We start from the raw sequence: 21865 nt of genomic DNA on the forward strand, positions 1-21865 counted from the left end.
ACCCAGCAGTTCTGGAAAGCACAGTGGCTTAATATAGAAGGTTTGTTCCAGAAAGTCTAGAATCAAGGGCAATGCAAGTGGTTTCCTTCTCTCCTCTAAGGTATAACCAAGCCTCCTCCTCATACCCCTTGGGACATAAAAGGTAGAATCAAGCAGAATGTGTATCAGCGACTGATTGACAGACTTTTTCTGCCAGAGAGGACATTTCAATATGAATTCAAGCTAAGAAATAGGAGAAACTCCAAAATAAGTGCTTTGGCAAAAACATATTTCATGACTTTCTTTTCATAGTCAAGTTATGCTTCTTCCTTGTTTTTTTCCAGGCTCCCTAGCAGAGTTTTCATCATCTATGACCAATGGAGATAAGTTGGACAGATGCACCATTCAGGGGCCAAGTTCCATAGCAATTTTTTTTTCTAGAAATAACATCTGGCTCTATGGCTCTTTTCCCCTCAGAGACTCAGTGACTGTGGACGTGGCTGGCTGCTTGACTTGCTTCACAGCTGTGGCACTGCATCCCAAGTCACTTCTGACATCGGCTACAGATGGGCAACACGTGGCTTTGTCCTTCCACGTCCTCCCCTGTCCTTTTACGTGGAGCAGAGGCCAAAGGAGTCAGGGCAAGAGATTCTGGATGGTGTCTGCACTCTGGCCCTGGGCCCTGATAGCCATTGGAAGTGAGACCTGGCTCACGCCCTAGTGTGGGGACTGGTGCTCTGTACCATGTTATGGTTTAGGAAAGAGGCTAATCTCTTCCTTTAGGCAGAACCTGGGGTGGAGGGTAGGGGTAGTAGGAGGGGTGAATTTCCACTCACAGAGGAGCTGAAATGAAGAGTGGGGAGGGTGCGGCCTTTTCTGTCAGTGAAGCCCAAAGATAAAGAATGAGGAGAAAGAAAAGCTATAAAGGGATTGTTGTAGTCCCTAAAGGTTCCAGAAATACCTTTGAATTGGAAGGACTCTGGTCCAGCAATTCTTTGAAAACAATGTTTTCATTTTCCAAATACTACATGTTCATTAAAGGAACTATAGAAAAAAAAGAATGCATACCTAGAGAGAACCATATTTCTACCATCCAAACTCAGCCCATTTGGGTTATTTCCTTCCTGCCCTTTTTCCTCTGTATGTAGAATGCTGGGGGCACGGTGGGGGGAGGGGGGGAGATAGATTTAATCGTACATGATGTATGTTTTTATATTCATGATATTAAATTATATAAATTTTGCCATGTTAATATTCTGAACAATTTTAGTGGCTACATTCATCACGTAGTTACATCAATTTTCTAAATCATTCTATCCTAATTTAGGCTCAGTGAACACAGAAGAGACATTTTAAAAGATGAACAGAATCAGTAAAAAAAAAAAAAAAAAAGATTGGACTAGGCAATGAGAAGGAAGAAAAAGTTAAAGGGAATTTCAAGATGTATAGATAGCTTGGGAAACTAGAAGGTTGGTAATAGAAACAGCAGAGATATTGAAACTAGAAGGAGGCTTACAGGTTGTGTGGTTCCTTCCTACTGGAAGTGTGGTCCGTGAACCACCTGAGTCAGCATTTCCTGAGAGCCTGTTGGAATGCAGAATCTCATCCTCCACTCCAGACCTAAGAAATCAGTCAGCATTTTCAAAGGATTTACAAGAAGTTCATACGCACATTAAAGATGGAGAATCACTGGTTTAGGACAATTCTTTTTCCTGACCAGAGATGCAAAGTTTGTCCACAGTCACACAGCTAAATAGTGGCAGACCTGGTCTCTGCTTCTTTCCATTAAAGCAAAATTTATCTTATTCAACGAATAATAATAGATAATATTATCAGTGACGATGTACCAGCAATTATGTCTAATTGATTTACATCGCATCCTCACAATAACCCTATTAGTGTCCCTACTTTACAGATCAAAAAACCAAGTTTTAAGTAACTTGCTCAAGGTCATATAGTAACTGGCAGAGCTGAGACTGAACCCTGGTTCCACCACTTGTGTTTCTAACCACTGACCTGGACCAGGTGGATGGATGGATGGATAGATGGATCATGGATAAATACATGCATAGATGGAGACTTTTGCTGTATTTAGCCCAGCTTATCTAACAAGTATCACATTTAAATACCCTAGGGACATACTTAAATATGCTAGGGACAGTATGTATAGCTACATGGATTTAAATCAAAGAAATCTAGTTTCCCACCTGCTCTTTTTAATTTCTTTTAATGTTTATTTTTGAAAGAGACAGAGTGTGAGTGGGGGAGGGGCAGAGAGAGCAGGAGACAGAATCCACAGCAGGTTCCAGGCTCCAAGCTGTCAGCACAGAACCTGATGGGGAGGGGGGGGGGGGGGGGGGAGGGGGAGGGCTCAAACTCACAAACCATGAGATCATGACCTAAGCCAAAGTCAGACATTTAACCAACTAAGCCACCCAGGGGCCCCTTCCCACCTGCTCTTAATCAATCAGCATGCCTGTAGATCTGCATCAGTCAGTATGCCGTTTACATCTACAAGAAGTTGACTATAGGTTAGGCCTCCCTCCTTATCGGATTTTCTATTTTCTATTTGCCCAGCGGCTCTCTCCCCCAATCCACTCGTGGAGGTTAATCTTTATGATGTTCATTTGTTCCTTATTAGTTATTACAGCCCTGCTCAGGAGATTATGATGGTCAAAACAGGCAGTTTGTGCCCTCATACAGTCTGCGTTCCAGAGGGAAAGATCAGGACCAAATGAATAATTGCACATATATATGAATCCGTGCTAGGACGGAAAATTACAAAGTGCTGAGAAAACCTAGCACGGGGCCATGACCTCATCTTGGAGTTACTCTCTTTCTGCTCTGCCCCTCCCTGCAGTTCTCACGTATCATACCTTTCTCCATCAGCATCTCTCCACCCAAACATCAAACTCATTTTTCTAACTCCACCCTTACATTCAGCACCTGCCTAACTTTCCTAGCGCTGCTGTAACTAATTACCACAATCTTAAAATTGTGACTTAAAATAATTTATTACCTTAAAGTTCTGGAGGTAAGAAATTCAAAATGGATCCCCCCCTGGCTAAAACCAGAGGGTTGGAGGTGCGGCATTCTGTTTGGAGGCCCCAAGGGAGACTCGGTTTCCTTGCCTCTTCCAGTTTCTAGGGGCCAGCCCCCTTCTTGCCTGCAACTACACCACTCTGACCTCTAATTCTGTTGTCACTTCTTCTCTGACTCTGATTCTCCTGCTTTCTTCTTTCATAGAAAGGTCCCTATGAGTATTTTTTTTTATTTTTTTTAACGTTTTATTTATTTTTGAGAGAGGGAAAGACAGAGCATGAACAGGGGAGGGTCAGAGAGAGGGAGACACAGAATCTGAAACGGGCTCCAGGCTCTGAGCTGTCAGCACAGAGCCCGACGCGGGGCTCCAACTCACGGACCGCGAGATCATGACCTGAGCCGGAGTCGGCCGCTTAACCGACTGAGCCACCCAGGCGCCCCCCCCCCCCCATGAGTATTTTAAACCCACTGAATAATCCAGGATAATCTCTACGTCAAGTCCCATAACTTAATCACATCTGCAAAGTCCCCTTTGCCACACCTATTAGGGAATTAGGATGTGGATGTCTTTTGGGAGCTATTCTGCCTCCCATATCAGGCTCATTCTATCTCCCCTGGCCTGTTCCTAGATTCTGTCTTTATCTATTCCCTTCATCTTATTACCCATCACCTCCCTCTCATTCTTTCCCCTCATAATACAACCGCGTAATGATTCCAGTAACACATCGGCCAAACAGGAAGAAGGAAGCATAATGGGTCAACCTGTGAGCCACGATTTTTCCACTGGACCATAACCTTTCTTCTTTTTTTTCAAAAAAAAAAAAAAAAAACACAAAACTTTTGCCTTGGATTTGATTTTCTAAAAACGAAAACAGCACATTTCCTGGTTCAGAATGTGCCTACAAAACAATAGAAAGACTATCATTTTTTCCAGGTAGATTTTGTAAAGGAAAAAGTTACACGGAGGTAGTTTATTGTATTGTTACTGACACTGGGAATGCCAATTAGTGTATATCAGAAGGAACAATTCCAAAAATCTATCCTAAAAATAATTAGGGAGAAGTACAAAGATGCACAATTATTTATCATGATGAATAGAAAACAACCTAAATATCCAAGATTACAGGATTATAATATTGCAACAGTTTACTATGTAACCTTTCAGATAATACTATAACACATATTAAGTGACATGGAAATAGTGATTTCAATTTTCAGCTCAAATACCACCTACTCGGAGGGCATCCTTCACCACCTGATCTAATCTATTTCTCCTCTTATCCCTTCTCCCAGCCAGGTTTCCTTATGGCATGTATCTGAAATAATTGTATCCGTTAAATCATTTATTTATAGTTTTCTTCTCCCTCCTGCACACAAACACATCCTTTTACCTTGCATAAAATGTAAAGCATATGCAAGCCAGGCTCATCTTTGCCCTGTTCACCAATTCCCAGGACATGCCTCATACACAGCAGGTACTCCATACGGTCTTGTTGAATGAAATAATTACCAGCCCAGGTTAATTTTGAAGAAATTTTATCCATGGCATTATAGAACGTGGGCTACAATGCCGTTTCCTTTTTCTCTGGAACATTCAATTCCTTATCATGATTCTGGGTTCTTTAACTGAATTATCATTTACATACAGTGAAATGCACAGATCTCGTATTTAACTCTCGTAGAACCATGGAACCCACTCCTATAAGAATACGTGAAACAATATGATTTCTCTCTGCTTTTCAGCTCCTTGCACACTGTAGTTTTCTCAACAATCTTCAAGGAGAGTGGGAAAGGGAGGATTTTTGGATCATGCAATTTGCTTTTGTCTCTAGAGCTTTTCCAGATTTCAGTCCACCCCACCAGCCCACACAGTCATCTAAAGCTTGGCCAATTTCTCCTCATCCTACAAGATTTCTACATCTACGCCAGGTCTGCAACTCCATCTGCCCAAACCTGGCGTGGGGACCTGCCTCACGTATGGAAGCTGCCACACTTCTCTGTTATCCACAAAAGGCTGTCTGCTGGCTTACTTTCGTTCTTTCTTTCTCTATCTCTTTCTTTTTACATAGAATTAGGTTCTTCAAGACTTCCTGTGTTCACCTTTCTTCCCTAGCCCCATACAAAAGAATAATTTTAATGTATCTGAGTTTTTAGTTGTTATCAAGGGAATAAATAAATATTTTTCCTAGTCTTCTATATCATAACCAAAAGCAGAAAGTTTTTCACTCTTATTTGGACATATGCCCTTGTAAGATAGCATATAGGAACTCCAAAAATATTTTATTCAAAAACTCAGGAGCTGCATTCTTGGCTATGTGTCCAAATTCAGCTCAAACATACAGAAATTTTGGATATAATCAACAAATCTTAAACACTAACAATTATAGTTAAGAGACAACTAACAGTTGCTGGCATTGCTACTGACGAAAACCCATGGAAATTTTTACTTTGCCTAGAATGATAAACCTCAGCGACAAAAAAAAGAAATTTACAAGTTAGATTTGATTTCATGCTTGAAACCAAGGACAGAAAAGAACTACGGAATTAATGTTAAGAAAAAGCCTTTTTAATATTGCCATAATGAAAGAGACTTTAAAATGTTGAACTAGTTGGAAATCAACAATTTAGCACAATTAGGATCATCCATCTTCAAGATTTGGGAATTTAGCTGTACAATTTAGGAAAACCTCTTTAAAACTCTCCACTATTTCATGAATTTGTTTTTTATTGGAAGTCAAAGTATGTCCTACAACTATAGGCATATAGGGATTGTATTTCCCATCAAATCAGAGGCCAGAGCACAAAAGTACCATGGCTCTTTTAAGAACCCCTTCCCACAAAGTGGGCAGAGACAAATCCCATGTCGATTTTCAAAATCACAAATTCTGAGCATCTACTACTGGCCTTTTTGTTGGCATCCACTACTGCTTGACTTTATTAGGAATTTTCTCACTTCTGCTTGGGTCTAAAATTATTTCATTTAAATATACATTTAAGAGTACCTACCACGTGTTTAACACCAAGTCCGGCTAGGGATATGAGGATGAATGGGATGCACTTACCACCCTTGAACATTTCAGGACTAATTATCTCAGGTTTCCATCTGAAGTTTTAGTTTGGTTCAATCTCGTTCTCTTCCATGTTCCCAACCCTAATTAATCCCCTCACCCATCATCCCAGTGAACTTTATTTCCCACTATCGGCTGCCTTATAGATCCCTGACTCCTACTTGAAGCAACTCTGGCCCCTTTACTTTGCCCTAAGAGCTTAGATACCCTACTTCTCACAGACTGTCCCTCTAAATTCAGAGACATTATAGCCCCAGGATCCAGGTCTTTTCATTCAGAGAACATCTCCTCCTGATTTTACCCCAGATGAAGTCATTCCCAACCTCAAGTGCCCTCTGTGTATATCCACACATCAAGCCTCCTAGTTCCTTGAACACACCCCAAAATGTAATACATTACACCATAGAAAGCTAATGGTGTGTATCACCCAGTCAGAACCAGACATATTTTCATAATCTCTTAGTTCCATCCTAATATGCTTCCTATCCTGATTGTCCCTTAGGGCAGAATGAAAATAGGAGACCACAAATTTCGGATATCTATATCTCTTACATGAATTTCAGACCTGGATCAGAGGATCTCTCAGATTTCCCCAGGTGCTCTTCAATCTAGATTATTAGAAGTAGAATTGCCTAGTATTTGTGGTAAATTGTTTAGAAAGATGGACACAACAGTTCTCATCCCATACACCCTTTGCAGTTAGAGTTTCCCACTATTTTCATAAAGCTATGGAGGTTCTCCTTAAATCTACACTGGCCCTCTGACTTGATTTTACCAAAAGAATGCAGTAGAAGTAAGGATGTGTGGTTTCTAACGCTAGGCTTTCAGGGACCTTGTAGCTTCTATTTCTATGTTCCTAGAACAATCCCCGTTGGAATGCTGCCTTGAGAATGCAGTGTTGTCAGGAAGCCCAAGCTCGTCATGTGGAAAAGCTACAAGAAGAAGAAGCAAGGTGCCCCACTTGCAGCTCCAGTTGAAACCAGTCTTGAGCCAATCTGCCAGCTGAATGTATTCACATGAGTGACTCCAGGCAACAGAAGAACCACTCAGCCAACCCACAGAAGCATAAAAAATAACTACACTTGGGATGGCAACAAAAACTAAAATAATATTCAAGGGCAATATTTATAGAACAAGATTGCCTGGGTATGGCTCCCACTTACTCTTCCACTTACTAGCTATGTGGCCTTCGGCAAATTATCCAGCCTCTTGGTGGAGCTAACTATCTACCCGTTCTTCCATAGTAACACAATATTCACTGGGTACATGACTGCTCAGCTAGGTTACATTTCCCAGCCTCCCCTACACTTAGTAACCATGTGACTAAGGAACATGAACTATTTGTATGTCATTTCTTGATCTTAAGACATTGGACATGCACTTCTACATGCTCCCTTCCCTTCCTGAGGAACCAGAAGACGCATGTACCCACAACCAAGCTTCAACAAAAGACAACATTGCCTTTTTTTAAAAAATGTAACTTATTGTCAAATTGGCTCACATGCAACACCCAGTGCTCATCCCAACAAGTGCTCTCCTCAATGCCCATCACCCATTTTCCCTCTCCCCCACTGCCCGCCCCCTCCATCCAATGCAACCTAGCTTCATGACTTAGCCAACAACCTAGCTTTAACTTCTAGACAAAGACAACATCTGAGAAAGTAGAGGAGAAACAAGATGAAAGGAATGTGGTTCCCTGAATCACTCCATGGAGCCCACTGCCCCCCCCCCCCGCCTAGACTCATTAGACTACAGCACAAGAGAAGTAAGCTTCTATGCTCTTATAAGCTACAGTATTCTTCACTTTCTTTATTATAGCATCTTAGCTTTTATCCTAATATACCCTCTGTGCCTTAGCTTTAAATAATGCTTGAGGTCAATTTGAAATTGTTTGGTATTCTTTTCATGGAGAAAAGATGATAGGAATGTCATAATAAAATTATTAGGGTCTTTCAATATTCCTTTACAGGAAAAGTGTCTTACTGCAATTGAACACACTGTAAGACAGTCTGAAAAATGCTATTCAATAAAATTTCTTATAACTTATTATAAAGCACAATGTACTGAAGGCTACAAAAAACTTTTCTGGCAATTTTGACTTTAGCTGAAAAGTATTCTAAGTGCATTCAACGTATTCAGTCTCTTATTGGGCTAAGACAGGTTGCTCATGTTAGCAATGCATATTTTTGAAGTATCCAATCTCAATACCTGACCAAATGAGGAGAGATTCCTGTTTCAACTTGGATTTTCATAGTTTTAAATTTATTAATGGTAAATGAGCAAATTGATTTTTACCAGATTTGATACACTACTTAACAGCATGAGACATGCTTTCCTTTCTATTTTGTGGCCCACTCCATTACCTAGGGGGTCAATCATGGAAGCAACATGATTGAACGGAACCAATTTTTCCTTATTGTTTTTAACCCAGTGGAACTTATTGGTGTGTTAAATAACTGGAAACAAGGCTAAGAAGCCAATTTTCATGGGAGGGTATTAAGGACAAATGTCTTATTTAAATATTCATGCTTGAAAGGAATTATTCTCTAAAATCTCTTTCAGTTAGAACAGTCCTTATACAGCAGGAATTTTGATAAATTTGTTACAAGCTTTGAGCAGATGTGGAACAAAGGCAAAATGTGACCCAATGTTACCAGGGTCTGAAAAATCACGGAATTGTACTATTTTACACTAGTCTGCCAAAATTCATACTGGATGACTCATTAGAAGTTTATAAAATAAAAATGGATAAAATGTGCATAAAGCCTTAGACAAGTATGCAGTTTTTTCATGTTTTCGTGGTTGTTACAGAATTTGTGTTAAAACTAATGATTGCAGGCTTGAGAGAATAACCATTTAAGAATAAAATGAAAATAATTTCAGTGTACATTTCTTCATATTTATATGAGTAGATTCTTAGTGTTTTAAGGTTTGTTTTGGCATCCTAAAGTTGATAAGTGCAGGAAACAAAAGACAAGGAAAAAAGCCAATACCCAATTCCAGGATTTAGGAATATTGAAATCCTTAAGGGGGAAGATAATCCAATGGTAGTTTATGTAAAATAATTCGGATGTATATTTTGAATAATCGTCTTGCAACCTCTCTTTAGTGCTGGGTTGTGAGGCAAAGTAGGTACTACTTTGGGTAGTAGAGTAGTACCTACTTTGTCTCACAGTAGGGAGGAGGTAGGAGACCAGATGTTTTCTTCCATCTACCAGAATGGGCTGGAACCACATCACGAATATGATCACATACCAACCCCTTTCTAACTTAGCCCTATGGTGTGATTAGGAGGACTAATTTCTAACAATATTAGAAGCTGCATGCTAGAAACTAAACAAATTCACACGGATCCCCATGGCAGATTCAGTTAGCTGGCTCCCAGATTCCTAAAGGCACCTCTCTCCTAGGGATGTGGCAATTAGAAAACCAAGTTTTGAGTTGTGGATTTAGTAACTATCACCTTAACATTTAATTCTTTCAGATTACTTGATATTATAAAGGAACAACTGATAATTTTATTATGAGGGAATCTTAAAGTGGTTAAATACCACTTTAACCAAGAGACCAAAGTTAACACCACCAATAATCAGGTAAACTGGCATCATTTGCCTCCTGACATGGTACACAGAACACAACCCTAACTTTTATAGTATCCCTACCAAAAACACATAACCTGAATCTGATCCTTAGGGAACATCAGATTAACACAAAGTGAGGAGTATTTTACAAAACATTGGTGTATATTCTTCAAAAATCCCATCTTGAAAGACAAAGGCGGAGTAACTGTCCAAACTAAAGAAGACTTAAAGAGACATAATGACTAAAAGAAATGCATGATCTTCGGTTGGATCTTCTATTGGAGGGAAAATTGCTATGAAGAACTTTGAATACAGACTGCAAATAACAAAATGGTATTACAAAGATGATATATTTCCTGGATTTGATAATTATACTGTGGCTATCGATGAGAATGAGCTCAGTCTCAGGAAACACGTTTAAATATTTAGAAGTAAAGGAATATGATGTCTGCACTATAGTCTCAAAGATTCAGGAAAGACTATATATGTATAAAGAGAGAAGTCATGATAAAGCAAATATGGCAAAAATGTTACTAATTGGTGATTCTGGATTAAGGATTTGTGGGAGATCTTTGTACTATTCTTGCAACTTCTCTTTAAATTTATAGTTATTTTAAATGTTAGAATATTTAAACTTAACTCTTAAAATATGAGGTTATTAAGACTTGAAAGATGAGAAAACTTGTCATTGTTTTCAATATGCACCAGCTTGGTTAATAATGCTGGTGAGTTCTAGAACTAAAAAAGAAAAGTTTATCTCTTAACAAACTAAGAATGTAGATCATTAGAGCTATTCATTAAACAGATAGTTTTAAGTATTCATGTACAAGTTCAAAACAGATATTTTTTCAGAGCACCCTTCTTTCCCACTCACTTCATGGGAAATACCTGAGAATGTTTTGAGTGAACACTCTTAACCATCTAACAGCCAGAAAGCAAACTTCGTGAGTCAGTACTATGTATGGTACGTTCCAAATCCAAAGATCCATGGCTGCTCTACAAATCCATGCCTTCAGCATTGCTGGCCCACGTTATGCATCAGATACTGTGTTGTTTGTGGGTCAACTCAGAGCACAACCATAGTTTCCAATGAACCACCAGTCTTCGGATATCTCCAGCCCAGACCTCCCCTGAGCTGCCATTCCACATGGAGCACAGCCTACTGTACATCTTCACTTGGATGTCTCACAGGCATCTTAACCTGTACCTGCCAAACAGCACACTTGACATTCTCCTCCATTCTTTCTCTGTTTTAATAAATGTTGAATCTTCCAGTTGGCTCAGGGAGAAACATGGTTGTCACCTCTGCATCTTCCATCTTATCTTCCACCTTCTACCAACAGCCAATCAGTTATCAAGTCCTGCTAGCTCTCACCTCTAAATATCTTCATCTACTTCCTCATGTCCATCCAAGAGAGGCAAGTTAGCTTACTAATTAAGATCATGAATGATGGAATCAGAATACTTGGATTGAAATCCAAGTTCCAAACTCATAACTGTGTAGCCTTGGACACGTTACGTTGCCTCATTGTGCCTCAGTTTCCTCATCTATAAAATTGCGACAAATAATAGTATCTACTCCATATGATTCTTATAGTAAGTACTCAATAAATATTAAGTATTACTGTCTCCTTTGCCACCACTCCAGTCTAAATCACCATCACCACTCACATAGACCAGCCTTTTGTTGATCTCCCTAATTCCACATTTGTACCTCTCTAACCAATACAAGAACTAAGTGATCTTTATTAAAAACACTTGTAAGTATCTCAGTCCTCCATTTAATGTGTTCCAGTAGCTTCCCATTGCCCTTGAAGACAATTCAAACATTTTTCCAAAGCCTACATGTTTCTGCATGACATAGCCTAAGGTTTCTCCAACCTTTGACAGCTGAAGACCACATAATGGGCAGTCAGCTGACACAGTGCTACAAATTTTAGGTCAAAAAAAAAAAAAAAGAAGAAGTGAGGGCACCTGGTTGGTTCAGTTGGTTGAGGGTCTGACTCTTGATTTCAGCTCAGGTCATGATCCCAGTCATGATCCCCATGGGAATAAGCCCTGCATCAGGCTCTGTGCTGTGCATGGAGTCTACTTCAGATTCTGTCCCTTTCTCCCTATGCCCCTCTCCCTTGCTCATGCTCTTTCTCTAAAATTAAAAAAATTTTAAATTTTTTAAAAATTAAAAATAAAAAATCAAAGACTCAATCCAATATTAAAAAATAAAAATACAGTTTAAAAATAAAAATGAAAGTGGTTACACGTAAGCAAGAGGTAGTATAATTGTTTGCAATTTTTCACCAAAGCATCTAGCTCTATGTCAACTTACATCAGTTTCTATCCACATGGAAATAAGATGGGTTTTTTTCCTATTTTCTATTTCTAAGAAATTTTAAAATTCCAAAATACAAGTGTAAACATCAGGAATGGCAATCTAGGATGGATCTTCAGACAGCTCACAACTGAATTTTTCACCAAAGATTCCTTTAAAGCTCTGTCAGATGCTGAGTCAAGGAACACAGCACACACAAAAGCAGAAAGGTTAGCAACTTGATCCAGTTCTCTCAACTAACTCTGACAGCATCCAATTCTAACAGCATTTCTTCAGGTAGCATTTAGATACGGTTTTCAGATATACCCCTATAACACATAATTAGTTTTTCCTGGGACTAGTGAAGAATATGATCATGTGCTGGGAAAAAATTCACATTCTCAGCAACGGAGCTCTTTTCACTGTAGGTCAATCTTAGAGCAAACTCTGTCATTTTACCTTCAACATTTAAAATCTTGATATGCCAGCTTTCAAATAATGGATCAGACTGTTTAAGGTTCTGTTATCAGTAATATGTACCATTTGAGCAAACCACTTGAAAACTTATGTCAATGACATAAAGCTGTCATTATCAGATCATCATGAAGAAATATTTTTATCTCTTCCCTCATTGCAAATGCTTGTGAACACCTTCCTTCTCACCAACAATTCTCCTTCTATCTCCTGTATCATTTTTCCCCTTTTTATTAGGTCATTCATATTAGCATAAAAACTATGCGGGTCTTCCTTCCTTTCAAAGATAAAAATCTGATTTCTCTTTGAAACCTCTCCAGTCAGGTCCAGTAATGTTTATTTACTTTTGAGAGAGAGAGAGAGAGAGAGAGAGAGAGAGAGAGAGAACGAGCAGGGGAGGGGTAAAGAGAGAAGGAGACACAGAATCCAAAGCAGGCTCCAGGGTCTGAGCTGTCAGCACTGAGCCCAATGCGGGGCTCGAACTCAGCAAACCTCGAGATCATGACCTGAGCTGAAGTTGGACGTTTAACCAACTGAGCCACCCAGGCACTTCCAAGTGTGCAAAATTTCTCAGCACAGCGCCTAACATATAAAAAGATCAATGTCTCTTTTCTTCTTCCTCCTTGATCACAGGAAGAGTTACTTGCTCAATCTGGTAAAGGTTGAGCAGGGCTGGAAAAGGATTTTACTTCACATGCTACCCAGTTTGTGGTAGATGGCTGGAGCACTGGGTTGAGAAGGTTTTGATGGCCATGTTGTCAGCTAGAACTTGCACCATGATGACATCTACCCTGGCATTGGGTGGGGGAGGGGTGGGGATGGTGGTGTCTGAGCAGAACCTACCTTCTTGGTTTTAATGGCTTACTCTACTGCCTCATGGAAGAACCTTCTATTTCTCAAAATGCTTGTGTGATTTTTCTTGCATAACTGTGAGAGGAGCTATGTTATACCAGCATCAATTGTAGAATTATTTCTGAGCTTAAGGAAAGACATAAGGAAAGACAGCAGAAAATCTATATTTCTACAAAGGCTTATCAAGACAATTGAGCTGTCACTCCATTTTATGGAGTCTGCCTCTTTCAGCATATTTCAGTATATTCAGGGTCTAAAACCATGGAAGGTTAGCTAATCAGGCTTCACAAATACCATCTCCTCAAGCAGATTTTGAAGGCCTACATTTACTCTAAGGGAGCTTTTCCCAACGACGTAGAGAAAATTTCAACATTTTTTTAAAAAGATCTTCAATCCAGAATAATTTAGGATTAAGCATTGTATTGGTTCCAGTTGGGTAAAAGAAATACTAAGAAAAGTGCAGGAGACAGATGTTAACTGAAGAAAAGAACGTTAGAAATGAATATAATTATTCTCCCAAGATACTAGGTTATTCATCAAGTTGACTTGGCCTAGTAACAGTATCTTACATTTTCATGGCATAGAGAATGTGATATCTAAATTTTTTAAAATATGTATTATGCCCAAAATATATTTTGGAGGAAAGAAAGAGGGGGAAAACGGTACATAGTTCTTTTTTTTTTTTAAGTTGGTATCAAAGACAGCAACTTATCTGACAATAAGCTTTTATATCCAGAGTAGAAGGAAATAAATGTTTCCTATTATGTGCCAAATTTATCTACTGGAAAAAAGAAAACGAAAATTAAACCAAACAAAGTGTTACATGGCTCCTGTTCTATATCAAATCATGAAACATGTAGCTAAAGATATCATCACAACACCCAAGTGGTTTTCCAGTTTTACCCATAGTCCTGGTCCTGCTGTGGTTATACGAACAATAGGCATGAACACATACAGGGGAGAAGGGTATTTAACAGTCATCTGGATTCAGGAATCATTGAAAACAGCTGCAGAGATGATACACCAAGAGGTATGGTGCTTTATCAATACCTTCAGTAAGAACAAGGAAGTATTGATAATGACCTAAAGTGCGAGAGTTCAGAGACTGATAGGCTACTCCACATGGTTCACAGGATCACCACAAACAACCTAAAGGAGGCTTGGATTGGAGGGCAGAGCACTGAACATCACTACAGCTTTACAAACTCTTAAATGAAAAGCCAAAGATTATCATTGGAGGGTGGAAATCGGGTGTAGGACACTCCTTGTTTGTGACTCACCATGATTCTAAACACATCCAGGTAAACAGTGTGGGTTCTATGGCCAGAGTGCCAGTGTGAATCACAGTTCTGTCACTTCTCAGCTGTGCCAACTTTATCTCTCTGTGTCTTGGTGGCCTCATCTGCAAGATGAGAATTTAATGGTACTTATCTCATACAGTTGTGGTAAGGATGAAATATGCTAACATATGCTAATATATAATATGTACTGGATTATGATTATTATCATTACAACTATAAGTAGTAATATTATTATTACTATTTTTTTTACTCCCCTTCCTAACCAGGTATGGAGCCCAACTGGCTTAAGCCCATCAGCATACCTCACTTAACCCAAGTCAGAGAGAAGCTTGGCCCCTTGTATAGGAAATACCGAGGTATACACTCTCTTCCCTACCAGGCTAGGTAGCTGAAGAAGTCAAATTCATATCCCTTGTGGCTGGAGAGTGTCCGGGAGATGCTAGAGGCCAACTTATAGGCCCTGAGGATAGAGCCCACCAGAAGTAGGAAGCCAAGAATGAATCCTAGTGGCAACATTAAGTGCTAGGTCAACCAAACCCAAAACCAGCTTCCCTAGAATATTGGGTTACATAACTGTAAATCTTTTGTAGCATACACTAATTTGGATCTAATTTTGTTTCTTAGATCTTGTATATACCTATGATTAAATTTATAGAGATGTTATTAATACATCTTTATTTAGGGGCGCCTGGGTGGCTCAGTTGGTTAAGCCGAGACTTCGGCTCAGGTCATGATCTCATGGTTCGTGGGTTCAAGCCCTGCATCGGGCTCTGTGCAGACATGCTCAATGTCTGGAGCCTGTCTCCGATTCTATGTCTTCCTCTCTCTCTTCCCTCCCCTGCTCGTGCTCTGTCTCTGTCTCTCTGGGGAGGGAAGGGGGGACATTTAAAAGACAAAGAGCTATTATTTGATGAGGATTCTCTCAGAGTCTACACAAATGGGGGCTTCGTGACTTGCATCTAGTTCTTAACCATATATCTTAGTCCATTTGGGCTGCTATTACAGGATACCATAGACTGTTACAAACAACAGAAATGTATTCCTCACAGTCCTGGAGATTGGCAAGTCCAAGATTTAGGCACCGGCAGATTTGGTATCTGGTGGAAACCTGCTTCCTGGTTCATGAACTGCTGTCTTCTCTCTTCACAAGGTAGAAGGGTCAAGGGAACTCTTCGGGGCCTCTTTTATAAGGTACTAATCTCACTCATGAGGGCTTCACCCTCATGACCTAATCACCTCTTAAAGGCCCCACTTCTTAATACCATCACATTGAGTTTCTACCTGTAAATTGGGGGTGGGGGGCGGTAATAAACACTCCGTCCGTACTTAATGTAAACATGTAAAAAGGCACAAATTTGAAGAGCAACTTCAACTCAAATTATAATCACATGCGCCCCGAACGCTACTCCAGCATTTCACAGCTTTGTTAAACAAGTCTTCTCTACATGCATTGTCTGAAACATCACGTGACAGTTTATCCAAGACTTCCCCACTGCTTTCAGGCCCTAGTCAGGGCTCTTGCAAGTGCAAGTAATAGAAATCCATCCCAAGTCAATTTAAACCAACAAGATAATGCAATGGCTCGTTCAAAAGGGAAATTCAGAGCTATGCTAGGAATAGTTACATCCAAGAGCTCAAGTTATGTGATCAGGAATCTGTTTTTCTCTCTTTCACCCATATTTTTCTTTAGTATAAGGGCAAAAAGCATGCGCTCTAGAAGCAGGCTGCCATATTTAGAATCCTGGATCCACCACTAACCAAATCAGCTGAGTTCACTTTGCCTCTGCTTTTTTATCATAAAAATGGAGAAAATAATAATATTCACCTCATAGATTTGGGAGGAGGATTAAATGAGTTAAAAATATAAACTACTTTATCATCATCATTATTGTCAGCATCAGGTGGGATCTTTCCACCTGGTGATCCTTATGCGATGATTAGTGAGAGAAATTGCAGAGGAGAAGAGCACCTGTTTCCAGAAAGCATCCATCAGTGAAAGCCCCAGAGATCATTCTTATTTGCCACACCTGGATCGTGTACCCACTCCTACACTAGATGGTGGGGTTAGCCTGAGCTGAACAACTTGGACTGAAGGTAGAAGGTAGAAGGAAAATTGGAGTGCCATTACCAAAAAAGGAAAGAGACATTAGATTGGCAAAAGCAACAAATGTCCACTACAATGCCAGCTACAATACCCTAAGTATTCAAATAGTAAATAATAGTAGTTGCTGTTTTATACAGTGAACAATAGCATTCATGAAAAGGGCACAGCCTCTGAGCCATGTTGTGAAGAAAATTCCTTTATTGTTGAAGAAGTTGGATTTGATAATGATAAAAAGGCCCTTCCAGGCTCGAGATTGAGGTCTTGAAAGATTTTGAGACATAATAAAAAATAAAAGTAAGACAGAAATAAATCTTCGGGCATCTACAGAACGGGCAGCAATTATCACGAAGTCTCCACTTTTGAGATAACAAACAAAGGACAGTATTGAGCGTTTGCTTTAATTGGAATTAGCCATGAATGCTTTAGAGATGTGGGCAGTTTTGAAGGATCACCTTCTTTTCAATATGAAAGAACAAAATAAGGTTGGATAAAAGCTTGCATATGTGAAATTTACAAAAACAAAACCATTTTAAGCACATTACCGATTTTCTCATTATAAAGTCAGTCAAGATTATATTATTTTATCATCAAAATTGCAGTATAAAGAAGTTACCTTTAGACTTTCAGAGTAGACAAAAGAGATATACATCTCACGAAATGGATTAAAAATTTTTTAATTTTCCCAAAAGTGAGGTAAAGTACAAAATAATTTCCAAACATAATATGATCGAAAACAATTGAAGCAAATTAAAACCCACTAACATTGTTGAAAATACCCACAGTGCTTTTAATAAAGTCAGCACAATAGTGAATAGAAAATTCACAAAAAAGAAAATTTCATAAAATTGTCCAGAAGATAAACACTTTGCAAGAATTCTCCATCTTGACAATAAGAAGGGAGTCTTTTCCAGGGCACTCAACCTGAAAGCCCTGTGTCTTCTCACATAATGACTCTGCCTACCTTCTTCTGCCCCTGGTTGCTGGGGTAACAATCACAGAAGACATTGTCTTCCTTCCTTGGTCCTGGGGGTTTTCACAGATTTGTTTGAAGCTGTCTTCTTTCTCCTCTCTCTTCCACTTATCCTACTGGGATTTGGTTTCCAGATCTTTCTTCTCAGGCCCTATCACGCACAAACACCAAATCTGAGATCTGAGCTGAGGTCTCATTTAAGCACTGGTAGGCTTTCTGTCTCTCTTTATTGATGCAGGTGATTTCTAGATGCAAATTAATTAGCAAAGGAGCTGTTCGGGAAGTGTGATCAGACACATTAAATACACAGAGTAGAATCACATTTCCCTCTGCATTTAGTGTCTCACCCACAAGGAGTTGATCGGTAACCTGCAGGCCCTCAGGAGGATTCATTTATGGGTTTAATTCAGTCACAACAACCAAAACACCTCCTTGTATACAGCAGAGTCCCATGTACCCTGCTGTTGTTGAGGTGCCCTTCAAGTCCTCAATCTTTGTGTTACTTTTTCATGTAATAACAATGCATCCTAAGTGGAGGGCAAATTTGGAGTTGTTTTTCTAGCAGAGGTGAAGATTTACACGAATCTTTCTCGCTTTGCCCAATAGATCCCACATGTAAAAGGGCAATAAGATGTGGCAGGGCCCTAAGCACACAAAAGTTCAGCCTGTGGCAGTGACACTGATGCTTTCCCACTCAGACAATGACCAATCCAATGACCTTGGGCATCTTGGGCCTGTATCACTAACAAATTGAAATAATCATCAAAGATCTTTGAAGAGGTAGAAGATCTGTATGCTTGAAAACTATAGAAAGCTTATGAAAGAAATTGAAGAAGACACAAAGAAATGGAAAAACATTCCATGCTCCTGGATAGGAAGAACAAGTATTCTTAAAATGTCAACATTACCCAGAAGAATCTACACATTCAGTGCAATGCCTATCAAAATAACGCCAGCATTCTTCACAGAGCTAGAACAAACAATTCTAAAATTTGAATGAAACCATAAAAGACCCCAAATAGCAAAAGCAACCCAGAAAAAAGAAAACCAAAGCCAGAGGCATCACAATCCCAGACTTCAAGCTGTATTACAAAGCTGTAATCATCAAGACAGGATGGTACTGGCACAAAAATGGACACATAGATCAATGGAACAGAATGGAGAGCCCAGAAATGGACCCACAAACGTATGGCCAATTAATCTTTGACAAAGCAGGAAGGAATATCCAAAGGAAAAAAGACAGTCTGTTCAGCAAATGGTGTTGAGAAAACTGGACAGCAACATGCAGAAGAATGAACCTGGACCACTTTCTTACATCATGCACAAAAATAAACTCAAAATGGATGAAAGACCTAACTGTGAGACAGGAAACCATCAAAATCCTAGAGGAGAAAACAGGCAACAACCTCTTCCACCTCGGCCGCAGCAAGTTCTTACTCAATGCATCTCCGGAGGCAAGGGGAACAAAAGCAAAAATGAACTATTGGAACCTCATCAAGATAAAAAGCTTCTGCACAGCAAAGGAAGCATTCAATAAAACTAAAAGGCAACTGACGGAATGAGAGAAGATATTTATAAATGACATATCAGACAATGGGTTAGTATCCAAAATCTATAAAGAACTTACCAAATTCAACACCCAAAAGACAAATAATCCAGTGAAGAAATGGGCAGAAGACATAAACAGCCACTCTTTCAAAGAAGACATCCAGATGGCTAACAGACACATGAAAAAATGCTCAACATCACTCATCATCAAGGAAATCCAAATCAAAACCACAATGAGATACCACCTCACACATGTCAGAATGGCTGAAATTAGCAACTCAGGCAACGACAGATGTTGGTGAGGATGAGGAGAAAGGGGAACCCTCTTGCACTGTTGGTGGGAATGCGAGCTGGTGCAGCCACTCTGGAAAACAGTATGGAGGTTCTCAAAAAATTAAAACTAGAACTACCCTATGACCCAGAAATTGCACTACTAGTTATTTATCCAAAGGATACAAAAATGCTGATCCAAAGGGGCACATGTACCCCAATGTTTATGGCAGTGCTATCAACAATAGCCAAACTGTGGAAAGAGCCCAAATGTCCATCGACTGATGAATGCATAAAGATGTGGTATCTATATTTACAAGGAATATTACTTGGTGATCAAAAAGAATGAAATCTTGCCATTTGCAACAGTGAGGTTGGAACTAGAATGTATTACGGTAAATGAAATAAGTCAGTCAGAAAAAGATAAATATTATATGATTTCACTCATGTGGAATTTAAGAAACAAAACAGATGAACATAGGGGAAGAGAAGGAAAAATAAGATAAAAACACAGAGGGAGGCAAACCATAAAAGACTCTTAAATACAGAGAACAAATTGAGAGCTTCTAGAGGGGTGTTGGGTGGGAGGATGGGCTAAATGGGTGATGGGCATTAAGGAGGGCACCTGTTGGGATGAGTAGTAGGTGTTATACGTAAGTGATGAATCACTGAATTCTATTCCTGAAACTATTATTTCACTACATATTAACTACTTTGAATTTATTTAAAATTTTTTTTTCAACGTTTATTTATTTTTGGGACAGAGAGAGACAGAGCATGAACGGGGGAGGGGCAGAGAGAGAGGGAGACACAGCATCGGAAACAGGCTCCAGGCTCTGAGCCATCAGCCCAGAGCCTGACGTGGGGCTCGAACTCACGGACCGCGAGATCGTGACCTGGCTGAAGTCGGACGTTTAACTGACTGTGCCACCCAGGCGCCCCATTAACTACTTTGAATTTAAATAAAATTTTAAAAAATAATTAATTGAGGGGCATCTGGGTGGCTCAGTCAGTTAAGCATCCAACTTCGGCTCAGGTCATGATCTCACAGTCCGTGAGTTCGAGCCCCACGTTGGGCTCTGTGCTGACAGCTCAGAGCCTGGAGCCTGTTTCAGATTCTGTGTCTCCCTTTCTCTCTGCCCCTCCCCTATTCACGCTCTGTCTCTGTCTCAAAAATAAATAAACGTTAAAAAAAATTAAAAAATAAATAAATAAAAAGTAATTAATTGAAATTAAAAAAAAAAAGATCTTTGTTTGACTCCAAGATGGCTATTTCTACAAGCTATTCCTGCTCCATGGCCTTAACAGAGAGACAACTCAGCACCACCTCAACCTTAAACTTGTCTACCTTCCAAAACATACCTCTTCAATCTGGAAAAGCAGGAATCAAAAAGGAAATTTCTTTCCAAACTTAACTGTCTCTAGATTTTCCAGTTAGTAGGAATTTGAAAGATTCCTAACCTCTGGGCTTCCATGGAGGGAGGCCAAATTTTTTTTCTAATAATCAGAGCATCCATAAGCCTGGAACAAAGCTTTGTATTCAGAATTAGGGTATGCAATAGTGAAATACAGAACACACACACACACACACACACACACACACACACACACACACACACCTATACCATTACTGGCCAAATCAGCCTCTTCTGGGACAGAAAGAAGTCTCTACCTGCCTGAGATTCACAAGTAACTACTTCTATCAGAATTAAGAGATTTGGCAAAAAAAGAAAAATCCTCCAAGCAAGAAAAAAGGAAGCCATTTCTAGAACTCTAAAAAGATCATATCCAAGAAAATGTGGCTGATAAATGATTATGATATCATATCACACGATATATGATTATAAAACGGGCAATAGCCAGAGGCTGAGTACAGGTGGTCTGACAAAAAAAAAAAAAAGGCACAGTTACATGAGGGTTCCTGATAATAATGACTCACCTTCCTTGGGAGCAGCTGTTCCAGTCCAGGTCAGTCCTAGGACAATCTGTTAAGTTTTAGCAGTGCTCCAACTGATGTTAAGGGTTAGGTCCTGTGGGAGATTTGGGTCAGAACTCCAAGAACTACACAGCCCCTTTCTTCTCCCACCTGCCCACCACTAGAGTCCTGATTTCCACATTAGCCCTAGAGAGGGCTTCCTGTGGACCAGAGGGTGACTCGAGACTGGGCTGGACATCTCAGAATCACCATAACCACAGCACATCTCACATTGCCGAGACTGGAGTCAAAACATTCTCCTACGTAGAGTCTAATCCAGAATCAGAATATCTGATCCAATAGGGACGTCTGGATGGCTCAGTCGGTTAAGCATTTGGCTCAGGTCATGATCTCACAGTTTGTGAGTTCGAGCCCCGCATCAGGCTCTTTGCC

The 21865-nt window shown here is 39.7% G+C and overlaps 1 long non-coding RNA gene across 1 annotated transcript in view; it reads right to left on the reverse strand.

Annotated features, from left to right (window-relative positions):
* LOC123386345 overlaps positions 1-15755 on the reverse strand; it is a 33969-nt gene extending 18214 nt beyond the window's left edge. Inside the window, exons 1-2 of the long non-coding RNA XR_006600130.1 lie at positions 15653-15755; positions 14585-14706 (exon numbers count right to left, since the gene is read on the reverse strand). This is a non-coding gene — a long non-coding RNA (uncharacterized LOC123386345). The remainder of the gene's footprint in view (positions 1-14584; positions 14707-15652) is intronic.
* Between the last annotated feature and the right edge of the window lie 6110 nt (positions 15756-21865).

The sequence above is a fragment of the Felis catus genome, chromosome B3, assembly GCF_018350175.1.
Source record: "Felis catus isolate Fca126 chromosome B3, F.catus_Fca126_mat1.0, whole genome shotgun sequence".
NCBI lineage: Eukaryota > Metazoa > Chordata > Mammalia > Carnivora > Felidae > Felis > Felis catus.